General features: G+C 45.6%; 1 protein-coding gene across 1 annotated transcript in view; it reads left to right on the top strand.

Annotated features, from left to right (window-relative positions):
* The first annotated feature begins 3,970 nt into the window (after window positions 1–3,970).
* AFAP1L2 (actin filament associated protein 1 like 2) overlaps window positions 3,971–13,728 on the top strand; it is a 131,022-nt gene continuing 121,264 nt past the window's right edge. Inside the window, exon 1 of the mRNA XM_043475376.1 lies at window positions 3,971–3,991. The gene's annotated coding sequence lies outside the window, so the exon portion shown is untranslated. The remainder of the gene's footprint in view (window positions 3,992–13,728) is intronic.

Genomic DNA, 13,728 nt, shown 5'->3' on the forward strand with positions numbered 1-13,728 from the left:
ATAAAAATAAGGTGTTTCAGACAACTCAGGGTAATTGCTAGCATTTATTAATCATTTTACAATTTTTTGAATTTTATTTTATTTTTATTTGGCTGCACCAGATCTTGTGGCACGAAGAATCTTTAGTTGCAGCATGTGAACTCTTACTTGCGGCATGTGGGTCTAGTCTGACCAGGGATTGAACGCAGGTCCCCTGCATTGGGAGTGTGGAGCCTTAGCCACTGGACAACTAGGGAAGTCCCTTATTAATGATTATTTGAGTCAAACGGCTTCCACTGTAGAAGCGGCACTTTTACAGGCACCGCCTCTGACACCCACAGGCAGCCCGGGGCGCTGCCACTGCCCTCGATGCACACATTGGAGAATGGCCGACTTGTCCAAACGCACCTGAAAACTGGGGGAGAGCCATGGTGTGGGCCCAGGGCTAACAGAAAAGCTCATGCGTCAGTCCACAGGGAGATTCTGATTCTGTAGGTCTGGGGAAGGAGCTGAGGGGAAGCTGTCACCTAAAGGAAAATGTCGAAGCTCCCAGGTGTGGGACTTCCCTGGTGGTCCAGTGGTTAAGACTCCTTGTTCCCAATGCAGGGGGGCCTGGGTTCCGTCTCTGGTCAGGGAGCACCATCTCTCCTGCCTCAACTAAGACCCAGTGCAATCAAAATAAATAAAGAATTTAAAAAAAAAAAAAAAGCTTCCAGGTGATTCTGATGATCCACCAAGGTTGGGAAGCCCTGACCCACACTTGGTGGCCTCAGGTTTCGAGTGGAACTGGCCCGTGACTCATCAAACATCCATCAGCAGACCTTGTCACTCACTGTCACCATAGTGCCTGGGACCAGAAATCAGCCCAGGGCCTGGGAAGTCTGTCCTCGTGAAGAGTCCTTGTGAAGAGGACTCCTTAGAAATCACTGGCCCGGTCCTTCACACAGCAGGGCGTCCAGCTCTCTGACTCAGAATCTGTCCAAATGTCAGCTTCTTTGCAAGGAGATGAAGGAGATGGTCTCTCTTTGAAGAAGCGTGAGATGAGCGAGAACGGGTCAGGTGCCCAGTCTCTTAAAGGAAAAACAATCCACTGGCATCTCTCCTCCTCCATTTCTCCACTTGAGAAACCTCTGAAGGTTGAAAGCATGCCCTTGAAATCCCATTATTCTACCAAACAGCTTTTTTTTTCCCCATTGTGTGCTCACTGTTCTTTCAATCTATTGTTTGCTGGTGGTGGTGGTTTAGTCGCTAAGTCGTGTCTGACTCTTGAGACCTCATGGACTATAGCCCACGAGGCTCCTCTGTCCATGGAATTCTCCAGGCAAGAATACTGGGGTGAGTTGCCATTTCCTTCTCCAGGGGATCTTCCCTACCCAGGGATTGAACCCAGGTCTCCTGCACTGCAGGCAGTCTCCTGCATTGTTTGCTGGTAGGGTGCATGTAAAAAATGCTAGTCTTGAGTTTTCTATGGAGATAGTTTCTCCAGGGAAATTTGGGAACTATCTTTAGGCCTGGCTGGAGGGAGAATAAGAACAGGGAAACCAAGAGTTATGTCTGAAAACTTTTCTTTAACATAAGCATGGTTGTTTTTTATTTTTGAATCCTTATATGTAAAGCATCTATAGTGAGTTGAAAAACTGTCCCTCAAAAGATAGGTCCACCCAGAACCTTAGAATATTCCCTTATTTGGAATTACGGTCTTTGAAGATGTGATTCAGGCAAGGATCTGGGAGTAAGAGCATCCTAGTATTCAGGTGGGCCCTAAATCTTATTGTATATGACACTCAAAAGGAGAAGACAGAGATACACACAGAGACAAAGGCCATATGAAGGCAAAGGCAAAGATTAGAGTTGTGTTGGGCTTCGCTGGTGACTCAGTGGTAAAGAATCCACCCGCAGTGCAGGAGATACGGGTTTGATCCCTGGGTTGGGAAGATCCCCTGAAGACGGTCATGGCAACCCACTCCAGTATTCTTGCCTGGAGAATTCCATGGACAGAGGAGCCTCGAGGGTTTTAGTCCATGGGGTCACCAAAGAGTCAGACATGACTGAGTGACTAAACAGCAACCAACATACGCTCAGGAGTTATCCATCTGAAAGAGGCAAAGAAGTTTCCTCATCTAGCACCTCAAGCAGGGTCATGGTCCTGCCTTCACCTTGATTTTGAACTTCTGTATTCTGCAATGATGAGAGAATGAATTGCTGTCATCCTGAGCCGTCCAGTTTCTGCTCATTTGTTATGGCAGCCCTAGGAAGTTAATATTGCATTTTTATCAGTGAAAAAAGGTCTCTAACTCCTCAGCAAGGTGGAACAAGCAAGGATCTAAACCAGATACCTCCATCGTGCTGACCTAGGTCCCCAGGGCACTGTGATGCCCCTGCCCAGGTGTGGAGACACAAGGCCTCCTTCTCTAACACCAGAGAGGCAGATAAGGATTGGATTTTTTTTTTCTAGAAAAAAAGTTCAACATTTGCCTGGCTATCAATTGGCTGACCAGGCAGGCATCAATGGCCCAACCTGGTTAGAATGTTTTCAGGAGGTAAGGCCTGAAGCAGGCACAGCCCACCTTGGGCGTCCCTGGGCAGAACCGAGCTGGCCAATCAGGTGGCATCTCCTCCTCCCTAAAGGGACTTTGCTCTTTAGAGCCTGGCCCTGGGCTAGGCTAGAAGCAGAGAGGATATTGATGTAAACGTCCATCTGCCAGTGTGCAGGGGCAGAGGGGCCTGTGAGTTCACCTCTCCCTGTGACTGTCAGAAGCTCGGGGTGCTGACTGCTTCAATCCAGAGCCACTACCCAGCAGCATGACCTGGACAAGCTACTTCTGCCTCAGTTTCTGCATCCCTGTAATGAGAGGGAAGATGCTGATTATCCCAGGAGTTGCTGAGAGGATTATGCATGAGGTACACTCAACGATTACACATGAGATAACACAGGCCCATTTGTTGTTCAGTTGCTAAGTCCTGTTCTGCTCTTTGTGACCCCATCGACTGCAGCACACCAGGCTTCCCTGTCCTTCACCGTTTCCTGGAGTTTGCTCATATTTATGTCCATTGAGTTGGTGATGGTATCTAACCATCTCTTAGGCCCCTATTAACACCATAATAAAGGTTAGAGAAAATATTATTATTGTTACTAAATTAGTATTTTGTATTGGGTGTTATCTACATTTGGAGAAGGAAATGGCAACCCACTCCAGTACTCTTACCTGGAAAATCCCATGGACCGAGGAGCCTGGTAGGCTGCATTCCATGGGGTCGCTAAGAGTCAGACACGACTGAGCGCCTTCACTTTCACTTTTCACTTTCAAGCATTGGAGAAGGAAATGGCAACCCACTCCAGTGTTCTTGCTTGGAGAATCCCAGAGACGGGGGGAGCCTGGTGGGCTGCCGTCTATGGGGTCACACAGAGTCTACATTAGTGACTTACAACCTGATTGAAAATGTCTAGATCCCAGGAGTTTATTAAAAATGCAAACTCCCAGGTCCCTCACCACCAGATAGGTTTAATAGAGGACCTAGTAATGTGTGTGTGTGTGTGTGTGTGTGTGTGTGAGAGAGAGAGAGGGAGGGAGGGAGGCAGATTATTAACAAAACTCTCATGTGATTCTGGGGCTGGTGGTTTACAAATTATAATTTTTAAAAGCATTGCCCAAATTAGGCTGTTCTCTAGAACCATGAAGCTTATTTTAATTATTAATCACTTGGAAGGGACTGCATTTGCTTTGAAACTAAAATCGAAATCTTGACATCTCATTTCCATTTTCTGTAATTGGTTACTTTGAAATGGTACAGAATGCCAAGGTCATAAAGTTTATTTTAATGAGTCTTTTCCTGCCCCTAGAAAGTGCTTAAGTTCAAATCACTAAGCTTTATGCTCCGCATTTCTCAACCTATATAATTGAAAAAGATAAACAACAGCACAGTATTAAAAAAAATTTTTTTTTCTTTTTTTTTGCAGTCTGGGACAAAATGTTCTGTCAAAGCTTCAACGCTGTTTCAGATCTTTCGAGAGGTGAGAATGGACTGGTCCAGCATCTACTGGCCGCTCGCAGCACACCTGCCATGTCCCCTCTCTAAGCACAGTCCTCACACACTTCTAGGTCTGCTGCTCTGAGGCCCTAGGGTGCCTCTCGTGTTGCTGCTGACAGGGGGGTGAGGGACCCCCTGTAAAACTTTCTAAAACAGGTTGGTGCTTGGTCTGCATGAATCCCCCTAGAATTCCAGTGTTGAAATCCTATTGCCCGAGGTGATGGAATCAGGAGATGAGGTCTTGCAGCGGGGTGATGAGGTGATGAGGGCAGAGCTGTCATGAGATTAATGTCCTCATAAAAGAGGCTCCAGGAAGACCCCTCAGCCCCTTCTGCCTTGTGAGGACAGAAGGAGAAGTCTGCAAACTGAATGTGGCCCTCATATACCCCTTGTTGGTACCCCAACCTCAGACCGCCAGCCTCCAGGGCTGTGAGAAACACAATTCTGTTGTAAAGAACCCAGTTCATGGTATTTTTGTTGTAACGGCCTGAGAAAGGAAGTCATCTTCCAGACAAACTGAATTTTTCCTCCAGTCTCTGAGTTTGCAAGCCTTGAATGGAGAAAGTCCGCGTAACTTCTCCCTGCTCAGGGAGCCACAAAGTGGGTTTTTCATGAAAACTCTAGCTTGTGGGGGAGGGGGAAATAGAGGGAAGATGAGAGAGAGAAGTAGTCCTGCAAGTTTGACCCTTAACTTTTCACATCTGACCTCTACCTGACCTCAAGCTAGAATGTCTGCCATTCCGGGGGCTCACGTGTTATTTCTCTAGCATGCTTTTTACTTGGGCTTCCCAGGTGGCGCAGTGGTAAAGAATCTTCCTGCCAATGCAGGAGAGGCAAGAGACACTGGTTTGATCCCTGGGTCTGGAAGATCCCCTGGAGAAGGAAATGGCAACCCACTGCAGTATTCTTGCCTAGAAAATTTCTTGGACAGAGGAGCCTGTTGGGCTACAGTCCATGGGGTAAGGGTTGGACACGACTGCACGACTGAGCACACTTCTTACTTGGATGTGTTTCAGATTTTGAAAACATCCCACCAGAGCACTTTGGTTAGGTATATACTCTGTATTTCTGCTTCCTGGGTGATGTGATATGCATTGCTGTAAGAAGGCGGCTTAGGATGAAGTAACTCTCTGGAAGTTCTGGGCCAGCAGGAGGCATTCCAGCATCTAGGGCACAGTAGGTGCTATACAGGGCATCGTCAAGAAATGCTTTTTCCTAGTTGTGCTAATTCTTCATTCTCAATGGGATAAGCAGCCTCAAATTATTCTTTTATCTCACTTTTTAATTTCAGTAACATCTATTCAGTACCTAACGTGAAAGACATGATGCTTGGTGTTATGGAAGATATGAACATGAATAAAATAAGGGGTGGGTACTAGAGGGAGCCAGGTGAGGTGCCGAGGGCTCACAATTTAAGGAGACCTTATTCTCGGGGTCACACAAATATTGATGTTTTAGAAAACACAATCCCTCAAGGATCTTGAAGGGTGGAAAGCAATATGGACAAGTATATCATAGATTAGATTTAGGACCTAAAGCAGATGAAAAAGTTCAGGAGATAAAAAAAATAAAGTAGACCAAAGACCTAAATGTAAAACCTAAACCTATGCATTTCCTAGAAGAAAACATAAGGGAAGTTGTTCATGACTTTGAGTTCGGCAAAGACTTCTTAGATATGATACCAAAAGCATGATTCTATACAATATTAAAAGTGATAAATTGGTCTTCATTAAAATAAAGAACTTAGGCTCTTCGAAAGGGCTTCCTAGGGTGGCACAAGTGGTAAAGAATCCACCTGCCAATGCAGGAGACCCAAGAGATTCGGGTTTGATCTCTGGGTCAGGAAGATCCCCTGGAGAAAGAATGAAACAACCAGCCTCAGGTGGGGAAAAAAACTGTTTGCAAATCACCTATCTGCTAAAGTACTGGAATCCAGGCAACATAAAAATTCTCACCAAATGCTGGCAAGAATGCAGGATAACTGGACTCTCACACACTGCTGGTGGGGATACAGAATGATACAACTGCTCTGGAAAACAATTGGACAGTTTCTTGAAAGTTAAACATACACTGGTCATGTGATAGCGCAGTCCATCTCCTAGGTCTTCATCCAAGTAAAACCAGAACATTGGCTCCCATGAAACCTGTCCATGAATGTTTATACTACCATGATTCAAACTTCCTAAAGCTGGAAACATCCCAGATGTTCTTTAACTGGGGAACAGATAAACTGTAGTTCTTCCATACCGTGGAATAGTACTTGACAATAAAAAGGAATGAGCTCTTACAGTAACATGGGTGAAGTGCAAAGGCATTGAGTGGAAGAGAAGCCAGAATCAAAAAGACACAGATATATGATTAGATTTATAAGATATCCTGGAAAAGGCAAAACTATAGGAATAGAAAACCACAAATCAGAGGTTTCCGGGGAATAGGGAAGGGGGAGTGTTAACTATAAAGCAATACATGGAAATTTGGGGACATGATGAAATGTTCTGTGTCCTAATTGTGGTGGTGATTTTGTGACTATGCATTTTCCAAAACTCATGGAACTGCACACCAAAAATGTTGACTTTTCTATAAAAATTTGTGAAAAAAAAAAAAGCTATTCAAGTCAACACATTTTTATTGCAGTACTAGTGTATTGGGATCTGTGAGATGTTATAAAAGGAATGTGATACATACCCAAACTGGCTTGCAGTTTTGCTATAAAGTAGGCAGGAGGCACTATGCTGAGCCCTTGAGATAGTGATCAAATAGACATTAATGCAGTAACTCGACAAAAATAAACAGAGGGGTATGAGTGTGTAAAGAATTAATGGCCTGACTGATTATAGAGCATTTGCAAAGCATTCTTGGGGCCATGCTTCTATCTGAGTTGCAACTGGGCTGGATGTGGGCTGCAGTGGGGAGGAGGGTGGAAGAGTTGAGAGTGGCATACAGGACGATGGCTGAGTTTCTGGGTTGTGCAACAGGAGAGGTGGTGGAACCTGTAGTGTGCTTAGGAAGAGGAGCAGGTTTGGGGTGGAGAGGAGTGTGTGAGCTCAACGTATGAACAAGGGCTGAACCACAAGGGCAACAGCTGAGTAAGGGCGTAGCTATGCAGTGCACCCAATAGGAATGAAAACCCGCGTGCATACAAAGCAGTGGACATGAATATTTACGGCAGCACTATTTATAATAGACGCAAAGTGGAGACAAGTCATTGTCCAGCAACTGATGAATTCATAAATAAAATGTGATATAGCCATACAATGGACTATTACTTGAAAATATAAAGGAACAACTTCTGATACATACTATAACATGGATGAACCTTGAAAACATTATGCCAACTGAAAGAAGCCAGGCAGAAAAGGCAGTGGAGTGGAATGCCTTTGGGGATATTAAATAATTCCATTTATTTCCAGAACAAGCAGATCTATCGATTCAGAAGATAGATTAGTGATTGCCGAATGCTGAGGGAACGGGGAGAATGGGGTGACGACTAATAGGTGTAAGATTTCCTCTTAGGGTGATCAAGATGTTCTAAAATTAACTGTGGTGATGGTTGTTATTGTTCAGTCCCTAGCTGTGTCCAACTCTTTGCGACCCCATGAACAGTTGCACCACTCTATTAATATAGTAAAAAGCATTAAATGGTACCCTTTAAATGGGTGATTTGCACAGTATGTCAATTATATCTCAATAAAAATGTTTTTAAAAGGAAGAAAGATAATATGTATTAAGATGTTTTTTGATGTTCTGTTTAGAACATTGAAATCTAGTAATCACTCCAATATCCCTCTATGGGAGGATAATTATAAAAATTATGACATTTCAATTACTTGGAATTCAATACAGCAATTAAAAATACATTCAATGACAAAGAGGGGCAGTTAATTTGAAAAAATGTAAACAGAGTTTTATTGTAAAAACCAAAAGCTATATAGTGGAGAAAGATGCAATCGATTTTGGAGAAGAATGAGATTCAACCAAGTGTTGACTGGAGATGCATAAGGATGGGAGATTGGAGAAAGTGGAAATCAAGAGGGAGGGCAGGGATCTTCCCTGGTGGTCCAGTGGCTGAAGACTACATGCTCCCAGTGCAGCAGGCCCAGGTTCAATCCCTGGTCAGACAACTAGATCCCACATGTCGCAACTAAGAGTTTGCATGCAACAACTGAAAAAAAAAAAAAAGAGCATCGTGTTTCCAGAGCTCTGTCATTAGAGGTTCTGAAGTGGCTATGTTAGCTTTTTCCCTAGTGGACAGTGGGCAAGAAGTTTGAGCAGGAAGGATATACATTTATGGCTTAGGATGAGGGTGTTGAATTGCTTCTATGCACATGAAGGAAAGCACTGGGAGAAAAACTACTTTCTAAGCTCTTAGCTCTTTCCTTTACCTCTCTCCTCCACCCACCCCACTCCAAGACTTAAGCCCTAGATAAATGCACCCACAACCCGTTTTTGAACATTCACTCAATAGCAGATATTACGCTGTTTTTTCTGTGCTTCATCCTGGAGCATCCTTACAACATGTCTATGAAGTAGGTATTATTATTATCCCCATTTTACAGATGATGAATGCCCAATGTCACACTGATCATCAGCGATGGACCTGGGATAATTCAGTCATACCAGCCCTTCAGTCTGAAGGACTGAGTCAAGCTATGACCCAGCTCAGGAAAATCTTTATCACAGCCTCCCAAGTTCTCCCACTTATCTTTTTTTTTTTTAATATTTATTTTTACTTATTTATTTAGCTGTGCTGTATCTTAGTTGAGGCATGCAGGGTCTGTGTCTGAACCAGGGATTGACCCCAGACCCCCTGCATTGGGAACACAGTCTTAGCCACTTGGCGGTTGGGGGTGGGGTGGGGAAATTTCAGCTCTCCCACCCTTACAACCCTGTTGGAGGTGGCCCATCTGTTGGGGAGACCATGGATTCTAAGACCCTGAGCACTTTGATGCCCCCACGTGTTGTTTGAATTGTGAGAGTATTTGTGTGTGGGAGGATGTGAATCCTACCAAGAGCCCCGAGGTGGGTGGGGCCGACCCAAGAGACCATCCGTAGGTCACACACACGTGCAGCTGCCTTCTCTCAACAGTCCAAGTTGAGAGACTGGGCTCTCACCGTTATGTGTTAACAGGTTACTCTTTTTCTGAGAAAACTGCTCCTCGAGTGCTTTTTTTAAAAAAAGAAAAATGATTGTTGTTCCTTGCCATCTGGGACCTGCCTGTTCTTGGCTCCAAACCCCACACCCCAGGCCCTTCTGCTCTGGGACCGTCCGTAAACATTACTTGAATTACACTAAAAATTCTAATCAAGTGACAGAACGAGGTCCCCAGACACCGGCTGATTTTAGTGGCCTGGTTTCAAGTGCTCTGTCCTGGTGGAGCCTCCTCTATACCCATTTACATTCTCTCAGTTGTTTCTGCCAGGAGAAATGCTGGCTACCTGAGGCTGTTTCCAAACAAAAGGGAAGTTGGAAGTGCCTGGCCAGGATCCTCCTCTCTCTTTCTCCAGGCTGTCTCCTCCTGGCCAGCCTTTTCTTCTCCCTCCCCTTTCTCCTCCTCACCCTCTTCTCTTCTCCCTCCCCCAGAGTATTTTGATCCTGAAAGAAAAACAAGTACAAGTGTGTGATCCAGCAGGAGCACTGAAGCGAGCTCATTGTAACTCAACGTTCAGAATCCTCAGAAACCAGTTGTGACCCCAGGTGCAGAATGGACTCGCCTTGAAGATTTTGTTCCAGAATTCGTTGTTGTTGTTCATTCAGTCACTGAGTTTTATCCAACTCTTTGCAACCCTAGGGCTGCAGCCCTCCAGGCTTCCCTGTCCTTCACCATCTCCTGGAGTTTGCTCAGATGCATGTCCATTGAGTCAATGATGCCATCTAACCATCTTATCCTCTGTCATCCTCTACTCCTGCCTTCAATCTTTCCCAGCATCAGGGGCTTATCCAGTGAGTCGACTCTTCCCATCAGGTGGCCAAAGTATTGAAGCTTCAGCATCAGTCGTTCCAATGAGTATTCAGGGTTGATTTCCCTTAGGATTGACTGGTTTGATCTCCTTGCTGTCCAAGGGACTCTCAAGAGTCTTCTCTAGAATGTACCAGCATGAAATCTTCTAGATGCTTTTATCATGGGCCCATGATAAAATAGTAGGCAACCATCAGCAGAGAAAGGGAAGCATCATTTCCTCGGTTTGGTTAACTGTGGGAAAGGAAAGCCTCGTGACTGTTTGGCTCCTCAGTTTGTAGTGCTGGATCAGGGCATCCCCATTGCCTGGGAGGTTGTCACAAAGGCAGATTCTCTGGTCCCACTCCACATCTTCCACATCAGATGCTGAATGTTACCAAGATCCCCAGGTGATTGCTATATATGTTACCATCTAAGAAGCACTCACTTAGTAGATGAGACTTTTTTTGCCAGTGAAGATGGAGTTTCTGGTCCCCTTTGAGGCTATAAGTCCCTTTGTGCAGTTTATCATCCAATAAAGCCCCAGGTGCCATGGTTAGTGTCAGACACAGGGAAGTAGAGATGGAGAGCAGAGACCTGAGTGGGTGGGTGAGTGGATGAATGGTTGAATGAAATCTTAGCACCAGTTCTAATCCCTGGTACCAAGCAGGACCCTTCTTCCTGTAGAGGGATTTCTGAAACCTTCCAGAGCTTTGTTTTCTCTGCCATAGGAGGCACGTGTGCTTAATTGCACCCGACTCGTTGGACTGTAACCTGCTAGGCTCCTCTGTCCATGGGATTTTTCCAGCAAGAATACTGGAGTGGGTTGCTATGTCCTCCTCCAGGGGATCTTCCCGACCCAGGGGTCGAACCCGAGTCTCCTGTGTCTCCTGCACTGCAGGCAGATTCTTTACCCACTGGGCCATCAAGGGAGCCCACAGGAGGCAGGAGTGACTCTTATCATGTGGGGGGAAGACTCCCTCCCTTCCAGCCATCTTGATCATTGTTGCATCTAACACCTGTTGTGAACATACGTCTCAGACATGGAATTAAGTGCCTTATGTGTATTGTCTATCTCATGGAATCCTCACAGCCAACCTGTGAGGTGAATACAATTTTTATCTTGATCTGACCTAAGGGATAAACTGGCGTACAGAAAAGTTGAGTATGTTGCCCAAGGTCATCAGCTAGAAACAGGTAGAGGGGAGAGTCTAACCTTGACTCTAGAGCCTATGTTCTGGTGTTTTTCACCTTTCTTTCTTCATCGCCTCTGTTCATGAGCCTTTAAAAAAAATTATTTAGTTGTTTGGCTGCATCAGGTCTAAATTACACTCGGGATATTTAGTTGTGGCATGTGGGATCTTAGTTCCCTGACCAGGGATCACACCCAGGCCCTCTTAGCCACTGGGCCACCAGGGAACTTCCTGTCTAGGAGTCTTTATAGACATTTTCTCCTAGGTTCTATTTGTGATATTGTGATTTATGACAATAAATTTATAGCTATTTAGAAATTTCTAAAACCCTTGAACTTTCCTAAGTGATAAGCGTGATAAAGGTGTCTGGATATTCATAACAACCCCCTTTCATCACACCCATGTTTATGTCAATGAGGTGATTTTGGAGTGCTCCTAAGGATGGGGACAGGTTGCCAGGAGAACCAACCATGTGACTTAAGGGTTATAACTTTCAGTCCCAACCCCCTGACCCCCATGCCACCCCCCAGGAAGGGGAGAAGGCGATGAAGGTTGAATCAGTCACTGGTGGCCAGTGATTTAATTAACAATACCCATGTAATGAAGACACCATAACAACCCCAAAGAAAATGATTCGGAGAACTTCCAGCTTTCATGAATACCTGGAGATTTGGAGATAGCGATGAGCTGGGAGAGGCATGCAGCTCTGTGCCCTTCCCCCAGACCTTGCCCTTTGCATCTCTTCCATCTGGCCATTCTTGAGTTGTATCCTTTTATTATAAACTGGTAATCTAGGAAGTAAAATGTATTTCTGAGTTCTGTAAGCCACTCTGGTAAATTAATCAAACCTGAAAAGAAAGTCTTGGGCGTTACCAGTATATAGGCAATTGATCGGAAGCATAGTGATAAACTGAATTTGGGATTGGCATCAGAAGCTGTGGGGATTAGGGGCGGGGAAGGGCTTGGAGCGCAGTCTCGTAGGACTGAACCCTTAACCTTTTGGAGTTGATGCTATCTCCAGGTAGATGGTGTCAGAATTGAGTCGAATCATAGGGTACCCAGCTGATATCAGAGCATTGTTTGGTGGTATGGGGAAAAGCCCCAAACATGTTTTAATTGGTGGCTGAGATTTTACTCACCTGTGAAATTTTAATGCCATAGACATACTGTGTATCTGTTTATATGCTATGTATGTATGTTTATATATCATGAGATTTTTCTTGCCCCTCCCAAGAACAAATTTTTGTCCCCTCAGGGATACGATCACGCCTGTGGAAAATGCTTCACTCTTTCATGATGACTTGTGGATAAGTCTATGTGCTAGGCTGTACCCACAGTGAAGAGCCTGGTGTCTGGGGCTCTTGAAAGACTGTCTGAGCAGAACAGGACCAGGGGCCTTGGTCAGATGTGGCAGCATTTTCCCTCCTGGAGGAACTGGGTTCAGACCTGCTTCTACCCTCAGCACAGTGGTTGCTGCGGAAAGAGCCCCGGCCTGGGAATCAGGGGATTCAGAGTCCAGCCCCAGTCCTGCTCTTGTGGCTCCAGGTCAGTCATTCTCTCGGCACATCCCTTACTGAACTTGAGACTGGGGGGACTGAACTCAACGGATACTTTTAAAGGAAAACCATGCTGTGTGTCTAAGGGTAGGCATATTGGTGAGCTGGCAGCAGCACAGAGGACCTGCTGGGGAAGGCTCCTGGATCAGGGTCACAGAGATGCGCCTGTGCCCCCCAGACAGCCTTCTAACCCTCCTGCCTCTCCCGGGGCTGCCTAGCAGGAGCTCCATCAGTGCATGCCCATTTTATCTTCAATATAAATGAAATCTTGTTTCTGTAAGATTGAGGCAATCACTCAGTAACTACTTCCCATTTCCATCCCTTTTACCCTATGTATGAGTGCTCAGTTGCTAAGTCATGTCCAATTTGTGACACCCATGGACTGTAGCCCACCAGGCTCCTCTGCCCATGGAATTCTCCAGACAACAATACTGCAGTGGGTTGCTATCCGCCCATCCCTCCAGGGTATCATCCCAACCCAGGGAAGGAACCCACATCTCCTGCATTGGCAGGCAGATTCTTTACCACTGAGAGCCACCAGAGAAGCCCACAGTTAACAATAGCAGGTTTTATATTTTATCCCTTACCCCAGTCAGTGACTTTAGGGCAAAAGACATAAAATTCCACTCCTTTCATCCAGCCATTGGAAAGGGATCCAAAAAGAGTGCACCAAGGAGTGGGAAGAAGAGAGTCACCAGGCAGGTCAGCCCGGAGGGAGTGGATTCTGGAATGTAGTGATGAGAATTTGAAGCTCAGCCTTGCTAGATGGAGAAGGATTAAGAGGCTGAGCTGTTCTGGCCCAGCGTGGGCACAGGCAGCCCCAAGAGGCCTTGGGGAGCTGAGCCTGTTGGCAGCATAGTGCTGGGAAAGCACCTATTGCAGACAAGTGGCTGCGGGCTTATGGCAGGGTCTGTGGACCCACAGCCAGTCTATAAACCTAGGCACCTGAGACTTGCCAGTCCTGATAGGCTGGCAATCAAGGGGCTTTTACTGAATTCCTGCTCACAAGATCCTGTAGGCTATTTGGAGAGCTTA

Source organism: Cervus canadensis, chromosome 8 (genome assembly GCF_019320065.1).
Source record: "Cervus canadensis isolate Bull #8, Minnesota chromosome 8, ASM1932006v1, whole genome shotgun sequence".
Taxonomy (NCBI): domain Eukaryota; kingdom Metazoa; phylum Chordata; class Mammalia; order Artiodactyla; family Cervidae; genus Cervus; species Cervus canadensis.